Source organism: Zootoca vivipara, chromosome 8 (genome assembly GCF_965207765.1).
Source record: "Zootoca vivipara chromosome 8, rZooViv2.hap1.1, whole genome shotgun sequence".
Taxonomy (NCBI): Eukaryota; Metazoa; Chordata; class Lepidosauria; order Squamata; family Lacertidae; genus Zootoca; species Zootoca vivipara.
Window position 1 is genome coordinate 75811759 of NC_142591.1, and position 21179 is coordinate 75832937.

The 21179-nt window shown below is 47.1% G+C and overlaps 1 long non-coding RNA gene across 1 annotated transcript; it reads right to left on the reverse strand.

The window, feature by feature from the left end:
* Nucleotides 1-1980: 1980 nt before the first annotated feature.
* On the reverse strand, nucleotides 1981-4438 carry LOC148684904 (uncharacterized). Its single transcript, XR_015951694.1, has 2 exons — nucleotides 4326-4438; nucleotides 1981-3977 (listed from the first exon to the last, which is right to left on the reverse strand). It is a non-coding gene; the product is annotated as an uncharacterized LOC148684904 (long non-coding RNA).
* Nucleotides 4439-21179: the final 16741 nt, after the last annotated feature.

Sequence of the window (21179 nt, forward strand, 5' to 3'; positions counted from 1 at the left end):
CCCCACAAGGTCTGAGGGACAGTGGACCGGCCCTCTGCTGTAAAAGTTTGCTGACCCCTGTTTTAAGGGGAGGGGTCAGGGCTGCCAGGGAGTGGGTCCCAGCCAACAAAATGGCTGGGGCAGGCTCCATTGGGGGGGGGGTTTGCACTGGGGCAACCGATCTCAGTGATCATGGGTAGGAGGAGGAGTTACGCTAAGACCAGACCATGTCATTACCGAGGCGGCAGGTTTAGTCGTTATTTGAGGACTATCCCTGCCTCATGGTCTGGTCTTGTCTGGATGGATACTGGAATCAGCAAGGGATACCCACATGACCTGAAGGTGCTGCAGTGCAATGCCAGGTCAATGATTCATAAGATCACTGCCATCCATGACATGATCCTGGGATGGAGGACTTGACCTGGCATGTGTAACAGAGACTTGGTTGGATGAAGCAGATGGGCCTGTCCTTGCCGCTGCTTGTCCACCAGGTTTCTCTTACGCACAGCAACCCAGGCCTTGTTGGCAGGGAGGGGGGGTTGCAGTGATTTTTAGGAAGCCATTAGTTTGCACCAGGTGTCCTATTGGGAAGACCCAGTTCTCTGAGTGCATGTTCTGGAAGTTGGGCAATAGGGGCAGTAAAGGATTCCTTTTGGTGTGCCGACCTCCCCACTGCACCAAGGATTTCTTGCCCAAGCTGCTTCAGGTCGTGGCGGATATTCTCCTGGAGACACCTAGTTTGGTTGTCCTAGGGGATTTTAACATTAACATTAATGTGGACTGTAAATCCTTTGTGCCTCGTTTAATTCCCCTTTGTCCATGCCATGTTCTTTCTTCTCCCTAAATCTCCCTTTCTTCTTCACCCCTCTGTTCTGGTGGTTCTTTTGACACCCCCAGAGACAATTTGGGAGGGCGCTGGAGGGGAAGGAAGGGGAAAGCACTAGCAGGGCTCATTAGCTGAATCCAGCCCTATTTATTTTAATGAGGTGCTAGGTAAGATTATTCCACTTGGCACTAAAACACGAGAGCAATCAAAATCCTGCAGAAGTTTCATCAGAAATCGTAAACTTTAAGCACCAGGTGCCGTCAGATCTTTCCCAGTTCAACGGCAACAACAAGTTGAGACTGCTTGAAAATAATCCATGAATATTCACTAGGAGTTTTATGGCTTATCACACTTCCTCTTTTCCCTGGGCGAAACAAAATTAAAAAAAAATCCTTCCAGTAGCACCTTAGAGACCAACTAAGTTTGTCATTGGTATGAGCTTTTGTGTGCATGCACACTTTCCCCTGGGGAAAGCCACCTTTTAGTGCTTGACTGGAGCAAATGGCAATTTGGGTTTTCTCCGGATTGATGTTTGCTCTGATTTAGCACGAAAGAGCAGGTTTTCCCTGGAAAGGAGCTGGGCAAGGGGAAAATCACTCAGACGTGCCAAGAAAGTGTGGACCAAATGGAAAACCACTAGGACTCATGCTTCCCGGGCACAGGACAAGCGGAATTGTGGAAAAGCCCTTTCACAAACTTGGAAATGTACTTGCTTATCATTTCATTACAACCACGGTTATTTGGTTACACCATAAAATGTGGCGTTGGCTTTGGGGCATGTTGTTTGCCACCCCAGGTGCCAAAATATCTAAGGCTGCATTCAACTAACTTTCACTTAGGCTAGATCCGATGAAATGAATGGCCATGACTAACTTAGGTCCATTAATTCCAATGGGTCTACTCTGAGTAAAAGTTCATTGAAAACAACCCCCAGTTCTTGCCCTGGTGTGAAGGGGAAATCTGTGAACAGAGAAAGGGTGCATTCAGTTGTGAGGAATATTGTGCTTGTTTTCCTGATTATAAAGCTAGCGCTTCTGTTCCAGTTTCTAATATTCCTTTCACACTGCAGTACCTTTGTATATGGTGTGATCCAACAGATATCACTGGGTGATGTCACTACTTGCACATGGGCAATTCTGTTCCCCTATGATTCCCCCCTTGAAAACAGCAGGAAAAACTGTATAGAAATATTTTATGATGGAAAACGTATGTGTTACGTGGCCTCAAAACTTTAAAAAGTAGCTCAAAGGCTAGAAGATGAATATGAGTAACTCATATTAAGCAGAGGTACTGTATTCCAGAATGTCTTTGAAATAGTTCCCATGGGACCTGGGTGTGTTTCGTAAGAAATTCAGTGAAATGATTTCTCCTCTAAAGCAAAACTCAGCAACAATAGGTGCTCTGCAAACATGAAACAAAAGCAGAAATATAATAATCTTATAAAACTGATCTTATGAAACAAACAAACAAAAATTCCTTCCAGTAGCACCTTAGAGACCAACTAAGTTTGTCATAGGTATGAGCTTTCGTGTGCATGCACACTTACGTCAGACCAACACGGCTACCTACCTGAAACTGATCTTACGAAACCTTTTTTGTGCATAAGGATACATTTTGATTCATTGGTGACACAACAAAATGGTCCAGAAGTAAATGGTACAACCTATGCTGATGCAATCATAATATAGCAGGTGTGTGGAGCCTTTGGCTCTCCTGATTATTGCTGAACTGATTATTGCTGAACTGCGTTGTGTTTCCATTGTGGAAGCCAAACTGCAGTGGCACAGGAACAGTGCTGTGTGCGATGAATACAAGAGCAGAAAGCAAAAAAGATGCCTTTTTACATCTCTAAGACCAGGCTAGCTTAGGGGTTTGCAGGGCAGGGCAGACACAGCTCTGCCCACCAACACCTCCAACACCATTCCCTGCCTCCCAACATCTGCCACCTGAGGCTGCTGCCTCGATCTACCTAAGGACAGGACTGATCCTGTGAAAAACCAAAGAGGTCAAGCTTTTTCCTGACTGGGCTTGCCAGCTTCCGTAGCTGTCAGCTTGATCTGCAGCTATCCGCGGGTGAGAATGATGCTTAGCTCCACGCCTGTTATTTCCTCCAGTGGAATTTCTCTCAAAGGAACAGCCCTGGCTAGTGTCATCCTGGAAGGTTAGCGACCTTATGCCTGGCATTTAGATCAGGCATCCCCAAACTTCAGCCCTCCAGATGTTTTGGACTACAATTCCCATCTTCCCTGACCAGTGGTCCTGTTAGCTAGGGATCATGGGAGCTGTAGGCCAAAACATCTAAAGGGCCGCAGTTTGGGGATGCCTGATTTAGATAAAGCAATGGGGGAAAAGCTTAACTAGTACATTTCAGGGTGTCTGGGAAAAAGGTAAAAAGGCTGAGGGAGCTGGCATTTGTCCACAGACAGCTTTCCAGGTCATGTGTCCAGCATGACTAAACCGCTTCTGGCACAACAGGACACTGTGATGTAAACCAGAGCGCACGAAAATGCTGTTTACCTTCCCACCGCAGCGGTACCTATTTATCTACTTGCACTGGCGTGCTTTCAAACTGCTAGGTTAGCAGGAGCTGGGACAGAGCAATGGGAGCTCACCCCGTTGTGCGGATTTGAACCACCAACCTTCTGATCAGCAAGCCCGTGAGGCTCAGTGGTTTAGACCACAGCGCCACCCACGTCCCTGGTGCCTGGAATACTGCTGCTAAGGGCACAGGAGCAGCATGAGGAAAACAAGGCACCTCTGTATCTAATATAGCACAGGACCCTCTTTGTCAATGAACCCCCCCCCAAAAGCAGAATAATAGGAGGCTTGCCTTGGTTATCCTGCTTTTAATGTTCCCCACCCGCTGCTTTCGATAACACACTTTTATTTCCACTTCACTGAGCTCTGTTTATTTCAGTTGAGTCACCAATGTAATTAATATTATCTTATTTACCAATGTTTGTCATTTTATAGCTCTGACTAGGGTGGGTGCGGGGGGTGACTCACCGCCGAGAGAGAAGAGGGCCCTACAGAATTCAAGCGAGAGATTTCTGCTTCCCTTTTCACATGGAACATGAACCAAGAGTGACCTTTGAGATGGACTGACTCACGCAGATATAATATTTACCTCTCCTCTGTTGCTGCAAGGCCGAGATTATCTGCAAACATCCCCCTACACATAGAAACAAGAGAAAAATATATGAAGCTTGCGGGTGGTGGAGGAACAGGTTCGCCCAAGCTGGCGCCTTAGTTCTGTGGATACTTAAATCTGCAGAGCGTACCAGAGTCAAGGAAAGACATGCAAGCAGTTTTTTTCTTCTGCTCACTGTGAAGCAGTGCTTCTTTACAGCTGGAGTGCAGTTCCAGCACCTCTCGGGCGGGCACCATTGCAGGCTGGCGCTCTCCTTACCTGCTTCTTGCCTTTACATACTTCTGAGCGGTGCTATTTTTCTAGATAAAAGAGGTGCTGGAACTCACCACGAACACCTCCCTCGTTCTCTTAGAATTCAATGGCACTCACCTGAGAGGTGCCGGAACTCAGTTCTTGTTGAAAAAAAGCCCTGCTTCTGAGAAGCCCAAAGCGAACATTTCAAGTCAAAATGGAAGCTGGCCAGCGTGTGTGAGTCTACACTTGTTTTTAGATCTATGACTCCACCTAGCTCCCAGCCGTGATTGTTCAAGCTATGGGGCAGGGCTGATTCACATTTCCTTTCCTTCCATCTCCCGTTTAGTGGCAGTGAACTTTAAGTTTTCCAGCCAGTGGGCACATGCTCGTTTGTGAGAGGTTGCCTAGCCATCTGCCTGAATCTAAAAGAATGAGGGAGGTGGGGGCACATTTATCTGACCCCACACCAGAGGGAGACCCCCAAACCAGCGAGGGATACAGCTTGCTGTAGTTTTTAGCACCTCTGCAGGTGGCGAATGAACATGCCAGTTGTCGGACCAGCATCTGTTGAGGGCTGCCCAGAGTCGCCCGGCGACTTACTGTAACAACTTCATGGTGAGTTCCAGCATCTATTTTCCTTGGGAGGGGGGGGGGGAAGCACTGCTGTGAAGACTCCAGGCACCAGAACATTATCAGGCCAGACTGGTTCCACTTCCCCCACCTACTTGCTTGCCTTCTAACCTTCAGCCAGTCCAGGGGGTGGTCCTGCCTGTCTCCTTCTACCTCCTCAGTCTCAGTGTAGAACTCGGAAACAAAACTACAAGTAATTGGCTCTGCTTGCCATTGGCTCTCCTGTCGTAGACTCTGGCTCCCCCTCAGGGCCATCTTCAGCATATGCGCTCGCTGCTGGGGTGTAAGAATCCGCCCAGTGCCCCCAAATTTAGTTTAGCCGCCCCCAATATATATATTTTTTGGGGGGGGGCATGCGAAATCAAAGTTGTTGACTTTTTTTTAGGGTGGCGAACTCAAAGTTGTTGACTTTTTCGTGGGGAGGAAAATCGCTCACCTGTAAAAATGACGCAGCGGAAATAACTGCTTTTGTTTCCTGACTCATTGGGAATATTTGACGCTATGGAGTAACAAAGCAATGGAGGAGGGGTGGGGTGGGGTCTTTTGCTCTATTGCTTTTCACTGCTGCCGATCAAGAGGGACCGGTCTACAGTAGTATACATTTGGCGTCCCCCAGAATTTGGCGCCCGGGTGCCTTGCACCCCTTGCACTCCCAGGTAAAGACGACCCTGCTCCCCCTACTGTTGGCCTCCATGCCTCCCATCCTATTCGTCCCGATCAGCTCACCATCAAACAGTGGGCATCATTTTATATTTTGGCATGGGCTTGTGTGTGGCGGCAGGCGGCATACATCCACTAGCAGTACAATCCTGTTGTTGTTGTTTAGTCGTTTAGTCGTGTCCGACTCTTCGTGACCCCATGGACCATAGCACGCCAGGCACTCCTGTCTTGCACTGCCTCCCGCAGTTTGGTCAAACTCATGTTGGTAGCTTCAAGAACACTGTCCAACCATCTCGTCCTCTGTCGTCCCCTTCTCCTAGTGCCCTCCATCTTTCCCAACATCAGGGTCTTTTCCAGGGAGTCTTCTCTTCTCATGAGGTGGCCAAAGTATTGGAGCCTCAGCTTCACGATCTGTCCTTCCAGTGAGCACTCAGGGCTGATTTCCTTCAGAATGGATAGGTTTGATCTTCTTGCAGTCCATGGGACTCTCAAGAGTCTCCTCCAGCACCATAATTCAAAAGCATCAATTCTTCGGTGATCAGCCTTCTTTATGGTCCAGCTCTCACTTCCATACAGCAGTCACAATCCTACGCATGTTTACTTAGAAGTACGCCCAAACTCAGTTCCGTGGGGCTTACTCTCATGTAAGTGTGTACAGGATTGCTGTCCTCAGATGCAGTGGAGGATTGGTAATAGATTGCCAGGGTTGAAGCGAGATTCAGCAGCCAGAAGGGATGGACAAATTTTGGTCCTCTAAGTTCTCTCTGTTTCCTCACAATTAGCAGAGTTTTCTGTAAAGAGGAAGTGGGTGTTAAACCACTCTGTGCATTGTAGCTCTGTGATGGGAACAGGGGTCTCCTAGCAACTCCCAGCACCCTTAAACTACAGCGCCTATTATCCTTTGGTGGAACCCATGATGGTTAAAGGAGGTATGACCAGTGGCAGAGCTTCATGCTCCGGCACCCCGGGGGGGGGGGAGAGCAGGCAGGGGCGGGGATGGTATGCACAGGCAGGGGGCAGCTGCGATGGCACCCTACCAGGATCGCGCTGCTGGGGGCGGTGCGCTCCCCCTGCACTCCTCTTCCTCCGCCACTGGGTATGACACTGCTTTAAACGTGTCATGCAGCAAAAACTCTTGGACTGGCCCTGCGTAACATAATTTTGGAGCTGGAAGAGACCTTGGGGGTCATTTAGTCTTTCAAGGAGCTCTAACACACAGCTGGAAGCAGGAGCTTCAATGCTGGATGCAACAACAACATCTCTGACAAATCCAAACATTTCCAGTGGAAGTTCAGCCATTCAAATCAGCTTCTGTTTCTCCATGATGATTTCTGTTTCTCCCTTGCTAGCGGGTCAACCACCACAGTTCCAGCAGCAGAAAAGCATTTGGGGGAAACAAATCCTTCCTTTTTTAATGCACTCCCAGCTGTTAGACCACACCCTGGGGAGAATTGTTCAGTATACTAACAATGCCTGACACTCAGAGCCAGAATAGCACCAGTGATCTCAGTGAGGCTTGGTGCCCAGGTTTTAACTGAGGAAGGGTCAGATGCAAACCTGTTATTAATAGAAGAGATATTTGCAGGGTTGAAGAGCCATTTGGTGGCTAAATGGGGAGGCAGAAAGACAGACCAGCAGCTATGTCATTTCAACACCTATAGGCCTGGTGGATATAGACGTGCCTTGCAGTATGGAAAACCTTTACAGTAGGCTTGTATCTTGGAAGTAATGCTAATTAAAATGTATGTTGCCTGCAGAGCATCACTGCAGTCCATTGTAGTGCAATGTCCAACCAAGTCACTGCTCTTAAGTAGGGATGGGTGAAAAGCATGTTGATTTTAATTTCTCTCAGTTTTCCATTTTTCTAATATCAAGTTTGTTTCTCCAAGTTTCCACATTCATTTCTTTTGTTTTTCTAAGTCTTTATTAAAATCCGCCAGCATTTCTGTATGAATTTCTTCTTAAATACCCATCTTTGAATGCAGTTCAAAGTAGATAACATTTTTGCAAAGCAATTTCCCCATATATACTGTTGCATGTTTATATGTTAGGTGCACCACATTTGCACCGCATTGTGGCACATTAAAGACTGTTAATATCTTATTTAATCTAAATATTTACCTGGCTTGAAAATGGTTGAAAATGTCCATATGCACCTTAATTTCCTGCTTTGTGGAGCCAACCGGGATGCAACACTGTCCTCTTTTATGGTTTCAATGACTTTATGAGTAAAAGTATATCAAAAGCATTCCATATCCTGGCAATATCACAGCTCCATACTTTAGTGTTGTTACTCAACCTTTTGGGATCTGACCTATTTTATTTATATACAGTAGGGGGCACTCACGCTCTGCTTGAAACTGAAAGGGGACCTTCTAATGCAGCTAACCAAAGTTGTTTTTGTATCAACTGGTGAGAATCCCAGAATCCATCCTCCCTCCCTAAAATGTATAGAGGCGGATAGAGTAATTAATACATAATGTGATTGACTGGGGACACTATATGTACTCTAAACAGGTAACAAGGGAAATGATCTTTTGGAGATGTTCCAGACAGCATTTTACACAAAGATCACAAAAATTGAATGCCCACAGCCCCAGAAGAAGGTGAGATATTTGCACATGTACAACCACTTGAAGTTGGCAGGTGTTGTTGTTTAGTCGTTTAGTCGTGTCCGACTCTTCGTGACCCCATGGACCATAGCACGCCAGGCACTCCTGTCTTCCACTGCCTCCCGCAGTTTGGTCAAACTCATGTTTGTAGCTTCGAGAACACTGTCCAACCATCTTGTCCTCTGTCGTCCCCTTCTCCCAGTGCCCTCAATCTTTCCCAACATCAGGGTCTTTTCCAGGGAGTCTTCTCTTCTCATGAGGTGGCCAAAGTATTGGAGCCTCAGCTTCAGGATCTGTCCTTCCAGTGAGCACTCAGGGCTGATTTCCTTAAGAATGGATAGGTTTGATCTTCTAGCAGTCCATGGGACTCTCAAGAGTCTCCTCCAGCACCATAATTCAAAAGCATCAATCCTTTGGCGATCAGCCTTCTTTATGGTCCAGCTCTCACTTCCATACATCACTACTGGGAAAACCATAGCTTTAACTATACGGACCTTTGTCGGCAAGGTGATGTCTCTGCTTTTTAAGATGCTGTCTAGGTTTGTCATTGCTTTTCTCCCAAGAAGCAGGCGTCTTTTAATTTCGTGACTGCTGTCACCATCTGCAGTGATCAAGGAGCCCAAGAAGTTGGCAGGTAATTCATCATAAATATATTTTACAAGATTTATAGCTGGGTCCCAGGAAACAGGGTATATGAATGCAAGAATCGGGAAGGGGAAGAAATTTGGTTCATTTTGCATTTAAAGGCAAATCTACCTAATTAAAACTTCCTGAAACAATATGTGAACTGAAACACAACCCTTTTTCAAAATTCTCTGAATTTTGCAACACAGATCTCCAGACAAGGAATGTGCATTGAAAATGTATACACTAGGGTAAAGTATGTACTAGCAATGTAGAGATTAGTGAAAGTAACATACAGAATGTGTTACAGGTAGGTAGCCGTGTTGGTCTGATGCAGTCAAAACAAAATAAAAAAATCCTTCCAGTAGCACCTTGGAGACCAACTAAGTTTGTCATAGGTGTGTGCTTTCGTGTGCATGCACACTTCTTCAGATACAAAATATGTTACACTAGGGGAAGTTGCATGCAATAGTATTAGGAGAAAATTGCACAGAAGAATACGGATGAAGTTTCACGAAGGGCTTTAAAAACAACAACACCCTCACAAGCTGATACAGAAATGCGGAGAACTGAAATTATGATTGGAAAAATGAGAAACTGAGAGAAACTGAAATGGCCATATCTGCCTACCCCTACACAGGGGGAAATGTATGATATCACAGGCCATTAGGAAGAACTATTAGGTAAGAGCTCAATGCTACAGCACATGCGTTGCATTCAGAAGGTCCCAGGTTCAATCCCTGGTGTCTTCAGGAAGGGCTGTGAATGTTCTCCATCTGAATTCCCTAGAACAGGGTGGTCCAACAGTGTGACCTTTGAGGCCTTTTTTGTGGCTGTCGGCCAGCGGCGTAGTGAGCTGCTGCGACACACGGGGTGGCAAATTGCCATGCACCGGGGTGGGGGGTGGGGCGTCGCCGCTACGTAATGACGCATGCGTGCTACGTAGAGAGGGATCGCCCCCCTGTGACTTCTAAATGGAGCCTAAATGGAATGTCCAGGCTCCAGGCAGATAGCCCACTGGCGCAGCGCGCCCGGTGCACCAGTGGGCTATCTGCCTGGAGCCTGGACGCTCCGTTTAGGCTCCGTTTTGAAGTCATGGGGGGTATGATCCCCTCTACGTTGTATGCATGCGCAGAATCCCGCTTCACATGCATGCTACGTAGAGGAGGATCATGCCCCCCTGTGACTTCTAAATGGAGTGTCCAGGTTCCAGGTAGATAGCCCATTAGAACAGCGCACTGCGCCTTGCTGAGCGGGCTTTTTACCAGGAGGCTGCAGGGGCTTGCCTTGGGAGTCGCTGGGTGGGGTGCCGACTGTCACCCCCCCATAGTGGAACCCGGGGCAGCCCGCCCCTGCTGTCGGCAACACTGGACTCCTCCCAGCCCTCGCGCAGCCTTCCCAAAGTTGGGTAGCTCTGACAGGGTCCTATAGTCCTCCTGCCTCATTCGCCAAGCCTAGTTCCGGCTTCCTCAATCTCAGCCCTCCAGAGGTTTTTGGACTACAACTCCCATGACCCCTAGCTAGCAGAACCAGTGGTCAGGGATGATGGGAATTGTGGTCTCAAAACATCTGGAGGGCCGAGGTTGAGGAAGCCTGGCCTAGTTAGTGCTTTCCCAGCTTCCAGAGCCTCACACCTACTTCCCCAAGCCCTCTTTGGGAGGGCAGCGTAAGGGCTGGGTGTGGAGCCATCAGATTTTGGCCCTGCTCCCCCCCATGTGACAAGGCAGTGTGCAGCCCACAGGTTCCATGTTGAAGGACTCTTGTGGCCCACTTGGTAAAAAAAAATTGGACCACCCTGCCCTAGAAAGTCAGTGTAGACCAGGGGTCAGCAAACTTTTTCAGCAGGGGGGCCGGTCCACCGTCCTTCAGAGCTTGTGGGGGGCTGGGAGCAGCCGCCGAGACCACATAACACCGGTCCTGAAAGACCTACATTAGCTCCCAGTACATTTCCGAGCACAATTCAAAGTGTTGGTGCTGACCTTTAAAGCCCTAAACGGCCTCGGTCCAGTATACCTGAAGGAGCGTCTCCTCCCCCATCGTTCTGCCCGGACACTGAGGTCCAGCGCCGAGGGCCTTCTGGTGGTTCCCTCACTACGAGAAGCTAAGTTACAGGGAACCAGGCAGAGGGCCTTCTCGGTAGTGGCACCCGCCCTGTGGAATGCCCTCCCACCAGAGGTCAAAGAGAATAACAATTACCAGACCTTTAGAAAGCATCTCAAGGCAGCCCTGTTTAGGGAAGCTTTTAATGTTTGATGGATTTCTGTATTTTAATATTTTGTTGGAAGCTGCCCAGAGTGGCTGGGGGAACCCGGTCAGATGGGCGGGGTATAAATAATAAATTATTATTATTATTATTATTATTATTATTATTATTATTATGGACTATATTTTGGAGAAAAATATGAACGAATTCCTATGCCCCACAAATGCATTTTAAATAAAAGGACACATTCTACTCATGTAAAAACATGCTGATTCCTGGACCATTCGCGGGCCGGATTGAGAAGGCGATTGGGCCGCATCTGACCCCCCGGGCCTTAGTTTGGGGACCCCTGGTGTAGACCATACTGAACCATACTCTCGCCATGGAGGAAGAAATTAGCCAGTGGTCTGACTCCCATGGTGAGGCCTTATAGTTTAGGGGAAAAAACCCGAGGATAACTGACGAGAGAAATTTACAAAAGTCTGCATGGTTTGATTGCTGAATTGCATTGCAAAGGAACTGCTAGGCTAAGCAGCTACAGAATGTTAATGAATGAAATGTCTTATTACAAGAAATTGTGGGAGGGAACGATAATCCTTAAAAATACAAACAAACAAACAAACAAACAAACAAACAAAAAAGTAACTTAAATGTGGACATTGTTTTATTTCCCCCACACTGGAATGGTAAAACTCAATATAAAAACACTGGGAAAGCAGTAATCTAAGAAGCAATATAAGGACAAAACATAAAGGTTGAAAATAGATCTATTCATATGTGAAATAAGGACAGTAATTGATTATTGGAGAATGCTGTCCCTTCATTAAGCATAGCAGAAAACCTCCTCTGCTATGGCATAGCTATGATTTTCATTAGTTAATTTTAGAAGATGGAATGCTCTTGTAATATCTTGTAATAATTGTAATACATATATGTGTTTGAGCTCCCCCCACCCCAGCCGAAATCTCTCATATTACTAGAAATTGGGGTCATTTAACAGAATTCATTGGTAGGAGATTCAGTCAGAGTCACTTCCCAGGATGTGGCTACTGCCACATGCCAACAGCTTCTTGGGGTCACAGGTGAAAGATGAGTGCAGGATGAGGACCTAAGGTGGAGAAACTATCCCCAGAAGGAGCATGACATGTCCCCCACCAGAGGTACGACCCCCTCCCCTAACGCCCCAACTTACAGGAACGTGAAAATGGCACTTGAAGATTTACAACGCAGTCCTTTACCTCTCTAGATATAGTCTCATTCAGTTCAATGGAGCTAAGTCCCAGGTGAGGGACTAAACCAGTTGGGATAGGATTTCTATGGCGAAACAAAAAACTCTCCAATGATTTTGTACCATATTTTCCAAGTTTCAAAGATTTGTCCCTGAGAATGGAAATCTATGCTGACATCCCAGAGTCAGATAGCAAAATTTGCAAACGTGTGCCTGTTTTGGTTGGTTCCACGAATGAATGAATGAACAACCGAATGAAGGAGTTCATATCAAATGTTCCCGCTGATGGTGCGAGTCACCTGCCAAATCCTGACAAATATTTTGACTGCTACCAGTGCCTGCCAGCTGTCAGAGATACGGTCTCAACATAAGGAGCAGCTGCTGTAAAATCTTAGGGTGTCGAATGCTGATGCCGAACAGAAAACGTTTGCTTGTTATATTATTCCACCAGGCTTTAAAACTCTTCATAGTTTAAAGTCACTTTTAGTATTATTGTATTGGGTGTCTTGCACACCACTTAGGACTGCGATTAAGCAAACTGAATAAAATAAAATAGTAAATGATTTCCAATACAAACAGTAAAGGTAAAGGACCCCTGGACGGTTAAGTCCAGTCAAAGGCAACTATGGGGCGCAGCGCTCATCTCGCTTTTAGGCCGAGGGAGCTGGCGTTTGTCCAGAAAGCTTTTGGGTCATGTGCCCAGCATGACTAAACCGCTTCTGGCGCAACGGAACACTGCAATGGAAGTCAGAGCGCACGGAAATGCTGTTTACCTTCCCGCCGCAGTGGTACCTATTTATCTACTTGCACTGGTATGCTTTCGAACTGCTAGGTTGACAGGAGCCGAGACAGAGCAACGGGAGCTCATTCTGTCGTGGGGATCGGAACCACCGACCTTATGATCGGCAAGCCCAAGAGGCTCAGTGGTTTAGACCACAGTGCCACCTGCGTCCTGTTTCTCTCATGGCTGCAACATTGGATTCAAACTGTCAGCTCACATGGTGGTCTGACTCCACCTTCTGCTAGCCGCTGCTAACAGACTGAAACCATTTTCCTTCTGCCCACATCAGGCAAACTGCAATCCTGAAAACTATCACCAGGCTGGCTTGGCTCTTTAAACAGCAGCAGCAGCACTCAAAGTTTCAGTGTTTGGCACAGTTTAACTCCCCAAATCTTGATTAATTCTAACTTAGATTCTTCCCAGAAATTCAGGATGTCTCACACCCCACAAATGCATCACAATACAGAACTGAAGGATTTCCTGCATGGAATGGCTTTGAGGGTGGTTACGCTGTGTAATTTCACCTCTCATGCTAAAGTGATCTGGCCTTCTCCCGTCTTCAAAACCACACAGAGTTCTTTGCGAGGAGCAAAGCAGGGTACAAGTATGGCAAATAAACATTCAGGCGGCGCCAGCGATGAGATACTTTGCCCAGATGAATTTTCTCCTGGACCCATTTGGAAGGAAAGGAATTAGACCCCTGGGCTCCAGGTTCACACCAAATCAGAAACCAGATTTATAGGAGCAATTTGCAGGTGGCAAGGGAGAGGAACAAACCCGTACATCTCTTCTTTAACATCTCTGTATCCCTCCCAGTGCTCAACTACATCCATCATTTTGTGACGTGCTTGGAGTGTAAAACCAGCAACTAACTGGGATTGTTATTCCAGAGGAGTCTGTGGAAGAGCGATGATACCTACAGGCTTTTTGGACTTTTCTCACCAGCTCTAACCCTCCCAAGATCAAGGCACTGGAAGCGTTTTGCCGCCTCAGGCAACTGTCTGTTCTTTGTCTGCAGAACAACTGGCCCCAGAGAAGGACATCACATTGCTGCCTCATGCCAGAAGCCTGCGAAAGGGAATTGCATTGCTCATAAATATCATGAGGCTGACACATCTGGAAGCTTGAAAGGCTGGCTCCGTGGGGACTCTGGGATGTTTACAGGAGCCATGGAACTGAGAAGCATTAGTTCTGAGAGCAGACAAGCTGAGTGTGGCTTGGGGATCTCGCCTTGACTCAGCCAATGGCCCCCCCTTCTTTTTAGAGTGATAGTTTTTGAAATAATGCACGAGATCTAATAAAAAACAAACTTTTGGAAGTGGGAGTGGGGAGCCTGCGGCCCGGTTATTGCAGAAAAAGCCACCTCACTGGTAGCATTAGACAACTCATTGGTAGCAGTAGACAACTAGGGGTTGGAAGGAATGCCTGGCTTATCTACTGCAAATCAGCCAGAGAACGATTTGCAGTGGGAGAAGAGAGCTCAGATGGTAGAGCCTGAGACTCTTCATCTCAGGGTGATGGGTTCAAGCCCCACGTTGAGCAAAAGATTCCTGCGTTGCAGGAGGTTGCCACTAGATGATCCTCATGGTCCCTTTCAACTCTACGATGCCATGTTCTAATGGATCCCCATCTATTATCTACCCACCCTGCGCCTTGGTTTCATTATTTACTCCCAATTGCAAGCAATGCTAAGGGCCAACTTGGGAATTTTCTCATTAGATTTGCAATTAGAAGAGTATCATTTTAAAGCCTCTCAACTGTCCCTAAATATATACCCATATACAGGGGGGAGGAAGCTACGAACATGAGTTTGACCAAACTGCGGGAGGCAGTGCAAGATAGGAGTGCTATGGTCCATGGCAGGCACCCCCAAACTGCAGCCCTCCAGATGTTTTGGCCTACAACTCCCATGATCCCTAGCTAACAGGACAAGTGGTCAGGGATGATGGGAATTGTAGTCCAAAACATCCGGAGGGCCGAAGTTTGGGGATGCCTGGTCCATGGGGTCACGAAGAGTCGGACACGACTAAACAACTAAACAACAACAACACAGATGAGAGGAACCTATGGCCCTCCAGATATTGTTTGACTCCAGTTCATATACGTTCCAATCAGCATAGCCATTGGTCTGGGAGAATGCCCTGGATTTGGACATTCTGGCAGAATGATGATGGATGTTAGCTGGCTGTTAGGAACATACCGGTAGGAAACTATCTTCATAGAATCATAGAATTGTAGACTTGGAAGGGACCCTGAGGGTCATCTAGTGCAGGCTTGGCCCTCCAGATATTTTTGGCCTACAACTCTCATGATCCCTAGCTAGCAGGACCAGTGGACAAGGATGATGGGAATTGTAGTCTCAAAACATCTGGAGGGCCAAGGTTGAGGAAGCCTGATCTAGTGCAACCCCCTGCAATGCAGGAGTCTCAACTAAAGCATCCATGGAGCCTTATACTGAATCACACCGCTGCTCCATCTAGCTCAATAATGCCTACATTGGTTGGCAGTAGCTCTCCAGGGTTTCAGACCAGGGTCTCTCTCATACTTACCTGGAGATGACAGAGATTGAACCTGGAACTGTCTGCATGCAAAGCTTCTATCACTGCCATGTAGAAGTCCACTGCTATCATCATTAAGGAGGTGGGATGGGGTGGGGACAGTGTGTGTAGAAAACGAAGAAGCCACCCACCAGCTGTCCTTCAAAATGGTCCCCTCTGTTTTAGCTCCTCTGTTTTTATCCTGCCCTGAATCAAGCCAAACACCTGAAATGTGTCTGAATAGAACTGTAATTCCAACCACTAGCAGCAACCCTGCTGTTTGAGGTTTCTCCCCTCCGCAATCTTATTCCAGAACAAAAGGATGGTGAGTCAAGAGCCTCTGATCTTGCCAAGGGCTGTGCGCTTTCTTTCAGCACACTTCAAGCTTCCATTCGCTCCCCAGGCTCAGAGATCAAGCAAACAAGCCCCCGGCTTGTCTCTGAAAGATTGGTGTCACGGGTACTGATGCTGGAGAGGATTCCGTTCACTCTTTTTCTGTCCACAGCCAGATGTGATTGATTTTGTTTCTGATGAAGTAAAATAATCTAGCAAGACTTGATGAGCTGTGTAAGAATTTGTACAATTTATTCTGCCTTTGATGAAGATGTAGCAAGCAAGGAGGGTCCGGTGAGTTTAAGGGCTGCAGCGCCTACACAGATTTACCTGGCTTCATTGAACTCAATGGCACTTACTTCCAAGTAATTGCCACCGGATTGAGCTGTTGATCTGTACACTGAAACAGGCTTCCATGAACAAATCTTCTGTACCAGGTGCCTACAGGGGTAAATAAGTGTGTGTATCAGGAAGAACTTTCTGACAGTAAGAGCTGCTAGACAGTGGAAGGGTATCCCTTGGGAGTTTGTAGATTCTCCTTCCTTGGAGGTTTTTAAGCAGAGGTTGGATGGCCACCTGTCTTGCGTTTGAAGGAGCTGGGTATGTTTAGCCTGGAAAAGAGGAGACTGAGAGGAGAGAAGAAGAAGAAGAAGAAGAAGAAGAAGAAGAAGAAGAAGAAGAAGAAGAAGAAGAAGAAGAAGAAGAGTTTGGATTTGATATCCCGCTTTATCACTACCCGAAGGAGTCTCAAAGCGGCTAACATTCTCCTTTCCCTTCCTCCCCCCACAACAAACACTCTGTGAGGTGAGTGGGGCTGAGAGACTTCAGAGAAGTGTGACTAGCCCAAGGTCACCCAGCAGCTGCATGTGGAGGAGCTGGGACATGAACCCGGTTCCCCAGATTACGAGTCCACTGCTCTTCACCACTACACCACACTGGATAGTCATCTTCAGATATCTTAAGGGCTGTCACATGGAAGATGGAGCAAGCTTGTTTTCTCCTGCTCTGGAGGGTAGGACTCAAGGCAATGCCTTCAAGTTGCCAGAAAGGAGATTCCGACTAAACATTTGGAAGACCTTTCTGACAGTAAGAGCTGTTCAGCGGTGGAACAGACTCCCACGAGAGGTGTTGGACTCTCCTTCCTTGGAGGTTTTTAAGCAAAGGTTGGTCTGTCATGGATGCTTTAGCTGAGATTCCTGCACTGCAGGGGGTTAAACTAGATGGCCCTTGGGTCCCTTCCAACTCTAAAATTCTATAGTTATATGGTCTATAGGAGTCCCTAGCATAATTCCATGGAACAGTGGTGGGGAATCATTTCCAGCCATTGGCAGGATCCAGGATCCAGGATCCCACAACCCTCAGGCTGTCATTTTGACAGTTGGGTGGAGTCATAGGTATAATGTCAGAACATTGGTGGATGCTGTGGTGAGACAGAGGTGCTCACCTGACCTCCTGGCAGTAGGCTGCAGTGACTCTTTTCCTGTCCACAGCCAGATGTCACTGCAGCCTACTGTGAAGTAGAGGGGAAGGGCTGAGGTGGTGAGGTCAGTATGGTGCAAATGTTGTCCATCACCTTGCCCGCTACTATCAAAGACGCAAATTCCCCACAAATCCCGAGGGAAAACCGAATCCAAGTGTTTAACAGCATTGTGGGATTCCCACCACTTGGGGACAAAGTTAAGTTGACATGCAATCTGTCCAAGATGGTGGAAGTGCCGATTGAGTTCACAGGCAGGGGCTGGATGCTATTTTGAGAGTTTTTACAGCCTGCCAGCTCTGTGATTTCACTGTAAATTCTCAGGCAGGCCTGAGAGCCAGGCCTAGAGGATAACGTGGCCGAGCGGCAATGTGGCTTAAATTTTGCCTTTGCCATGGACTCATGGAAGCCATTACCTCTCAACCTTAGTGTTGCTGAGGCTAACAACAACAATAACAACATACTCCTTATACCATGGCCATCTGACTGGGTTGCAACAACAATACAGGAAAAACGATAGCAGCAACAGCTTGCTAAAAAAGGGCAGTTTTCAGATTTCTACAAAAAATTATATAGTTGTTTCACACTTTGACATCCGATGGGAGGGCATTCCACACGGTCAGTGCAACGATCAAAAAGGCCTTCTGCCTGGTTCCCTGTAACTTCATTTCTCTCAGTGAGGGAACCTCCAATAGGCCCTTGGAGCTGGACCTCAGTGTCCAGGCTGAACAATGGGGGGTGGAGACACTTACTGAAGAGGGAGGTCTAAGGGTGAGATGGTGGCAAAGCCAGGATGGGATGAGTGGATTGATAGAAGGCCAAGATGCCCCCTTACAGTGGCACTGTAGTGAGATGGCTCTGGTTCACTGGGAGAGCCACCCCTGACTCACTGGCTTCCTCTGTTTTAAGGGCTTTCCAATCCAAGCCCATTTTGAAGGTGAAGAACTGTAAGAAGTTAGGTGCCTTGAAGACGGAAGCATAGCTGCCCATCGGCACTGCTAGAGAGCAGCTTAAGTAGACATGCAAATCACCTTACTGTAACATGGTAAAATTTGCATGTGTTGCTCCACCCACTTCTGCCTATGTCCCGCCCTCTCATTGGCGATGTGGTCCCTAAAAAAAGTTATCCCCCTCCTGATGTAAGTGGATGGTTTGCTTATTTTGTTTGCAGTTACTGAATGGGCTAACATACCGTTCTGATTGAACTAAAATGAACCCTGAATCCTTTTTGTCAGAAGGCAAAGCACAGCTGTGCTCTTGTTGTATGACAAATATTCATACAAATATTCATACAATATTCATACCTGACAAATATTCCGAAGATGCCCATGTTCATTCCTACTAGTTAACCCCCCTTCCCCCCTTCTTTTGCAGAGCAAAAAAGCCCTGCTCCAATGTACCTCTTAACAGATACTTTAAGGGGACGTTCCATTATCTCGCATTACAGCTGGGATAAGCTCTCTCACCCCAATCTTCGTTTGGGAGATATGAAATCATGCAAGTCTAAGGTCAGTGCCATGGACAGAATACACTTCTGGTCTGCAGGTGTCGAAGAGTCCACTAACAGAATAACCAACCAACTGCCACCTGAGTATACCTGAAGGACCGTCTCCACCTCCATCGTTCAGCCTGGACACTGAGGTCCACCCCCAAGGGTCTTCTTCTGGTTCCCTCACTATGAGAAGCAAAGTTACAAGGAACTGGGCAGAAGGCCTTCTCGGTAGAGGTGCCCGCCCTGTGGAACACCCTCCCTTCAGATGTCAAGGAAATCAAGAACTATGCAACTTTTAGAAGACACCTGAAGGTAGTTCTGTATACAGAAGTTTTTACAAAATGTTTAATGTTTTACTATGTTTTTATACATGCTGTAAGCTGTCCAGAGTGGCTGGGGATGGGCGGTGTGTGTGTGTGTGTGTGTGTGTGTGTGTGTGTGTGTGTGTAATCTCCAACTACCAATTGCCAACTGTCACCTCCTTTCCCAGGGCTGGTGCTAGGGTTTTTTGCGCCCTTGGCGAGATCACCTTCTGCCCCCCCCCCCCCGGGCCAATCATATTTCAAACACATGTGAAAGCAAGTAAGCAAATGACACTGGCTAATTATTAGCCTTCCTTTCCTACTCTGTCTCCCTCCCCCAAATCCTTTGTATTCGTAAAAAGAAATGAGGAGGAGCTGCCTTATGCTCAGTCCTATCAATGGTCTGCCTTATTCAAAACATAATTTTCTTTTATTCTTTTTATTGTGTAGAAAATGTGTGCAGCGCCCCCTCCAGTTTTGCACCCTAGGCCACCGCCTAGTCCGCCTTGATGGACGCACTGGCCCTGTCCTTTCCCCATACCATTTATTCTTTGTGAAATACACTCACAATGCAAACACAGTACAAATACTAGCATATTCCTCACCAGCCCTGCTTTTCACTCTCCTTGAGTATTTATACCTGGCTGGAAGGCGTCTCTTGGTAGCCTGGATGAATAATGGAGAGGGCAGATGAGTGAGTATAGAAACCAACCTACTGCACAAATGCAAAATTTACATTCATTTTACTCCTCTTGCTCTTGCCTCTGACCCCCCACCACCACAGACACCGCCCCCCCGAAGGTTGTAGGGTGCTTTGGCCTTAAACTGGCTCCTCTCCCCACTGATCTAGGGAAACATATGCAAGAAATCAAAAAAGGTCTTATCCCAAGGTTAGCATTTTCCAAAGAAGGCATGAGAAATCTGGCAGAACCACAACACACCCAACTTCTTTGAACGTAACACTAATGATCTGGAGCGGTGTGGATTCTAGCCAACAGTGCAATTGCTTTGCATCAATTTGGCTGCCTCTGATTGTCTGAAGGAGGGTGAATCTCCCCACCCAAACTCGATTCAGCTTCTGCAAAAGCATATGTTGCATTTGCAAAGTGGTAAAGGAACTCAACGGTCTTCGCAGCCCACGCAGATACTTCACACAATGGGCTCTCCCTTATTTATCCCCCCCCCCGCCCCAAAGCAACCAGAAGTTTATGCTTGCTCAAAACCCAATTTAGATAATGAAAGTTCCATTTTAGAAGGAGTGGGGAAATACCCATTGACAGATAATTGCAGCACGAGACCATTTCAAGGAGGAATTATAGGTAGCAAAGGATGGGGTGGTGGTTGTGTTCTCCATCTGTGAACTTCCATTCCTGTGCATAATTAGAAAGTATTTACATATGCTATCACTTCTTGTTCTTGTGAGTTCGCCAAGCATGCCATTTTGTTGGGAAACAGATGGAATTGCTTGCTTGGGAAAAGCATAGAGTTCTATAAAATTAAACCTGGATGGGGGACCTCGCTATGAATTGCTGGCGTTCCCCACTTCTCCCAAACTGTAGGAAAGTTACACAGGGCAATTTTGCAAAGGCGGTTTCCTTGCACATCAACAACACCTGAATGGCAGATGCAAAACAGCTATAGCCAGTGTCCATTGGGAAAGGTGAGGCAGAGGGCAAGGAGACCAGCCTCCAAACAAAGGGGAGATTTTGCACCAAAACAGGCTTTTGGAGTGGTTCAGGATATAAGGTAAAGGTAAAGGACACCTGGGCGGTTAAGTCCAGTCAAAGGTGACTATGGGGTTGTGGCGCTCATCTCTCAGGCTGAGGGATCCGGAGTTTGTCCATAGACAGCTTTCCGGGTCATGTGGCCAGCATGATTAAACTGCTTCTGGCGCAATGGAACACCGTGAAGGAAACCAGAGCGAATGGAAATGCCGTTTACCTTCCTGCCACAGCGGTACCTATTTATCTACTTGTACTGTCAGGCTTTTGAACTGCTAGGTTGGCAGGAGCTGGGACAGAGCCATGCGAGCTCACGAGCAAGCCGAAGTGGCTCAGTGGTTTAGATCACAGCACCACAGCATATAACAGGATATAACCCCCACCTTCCC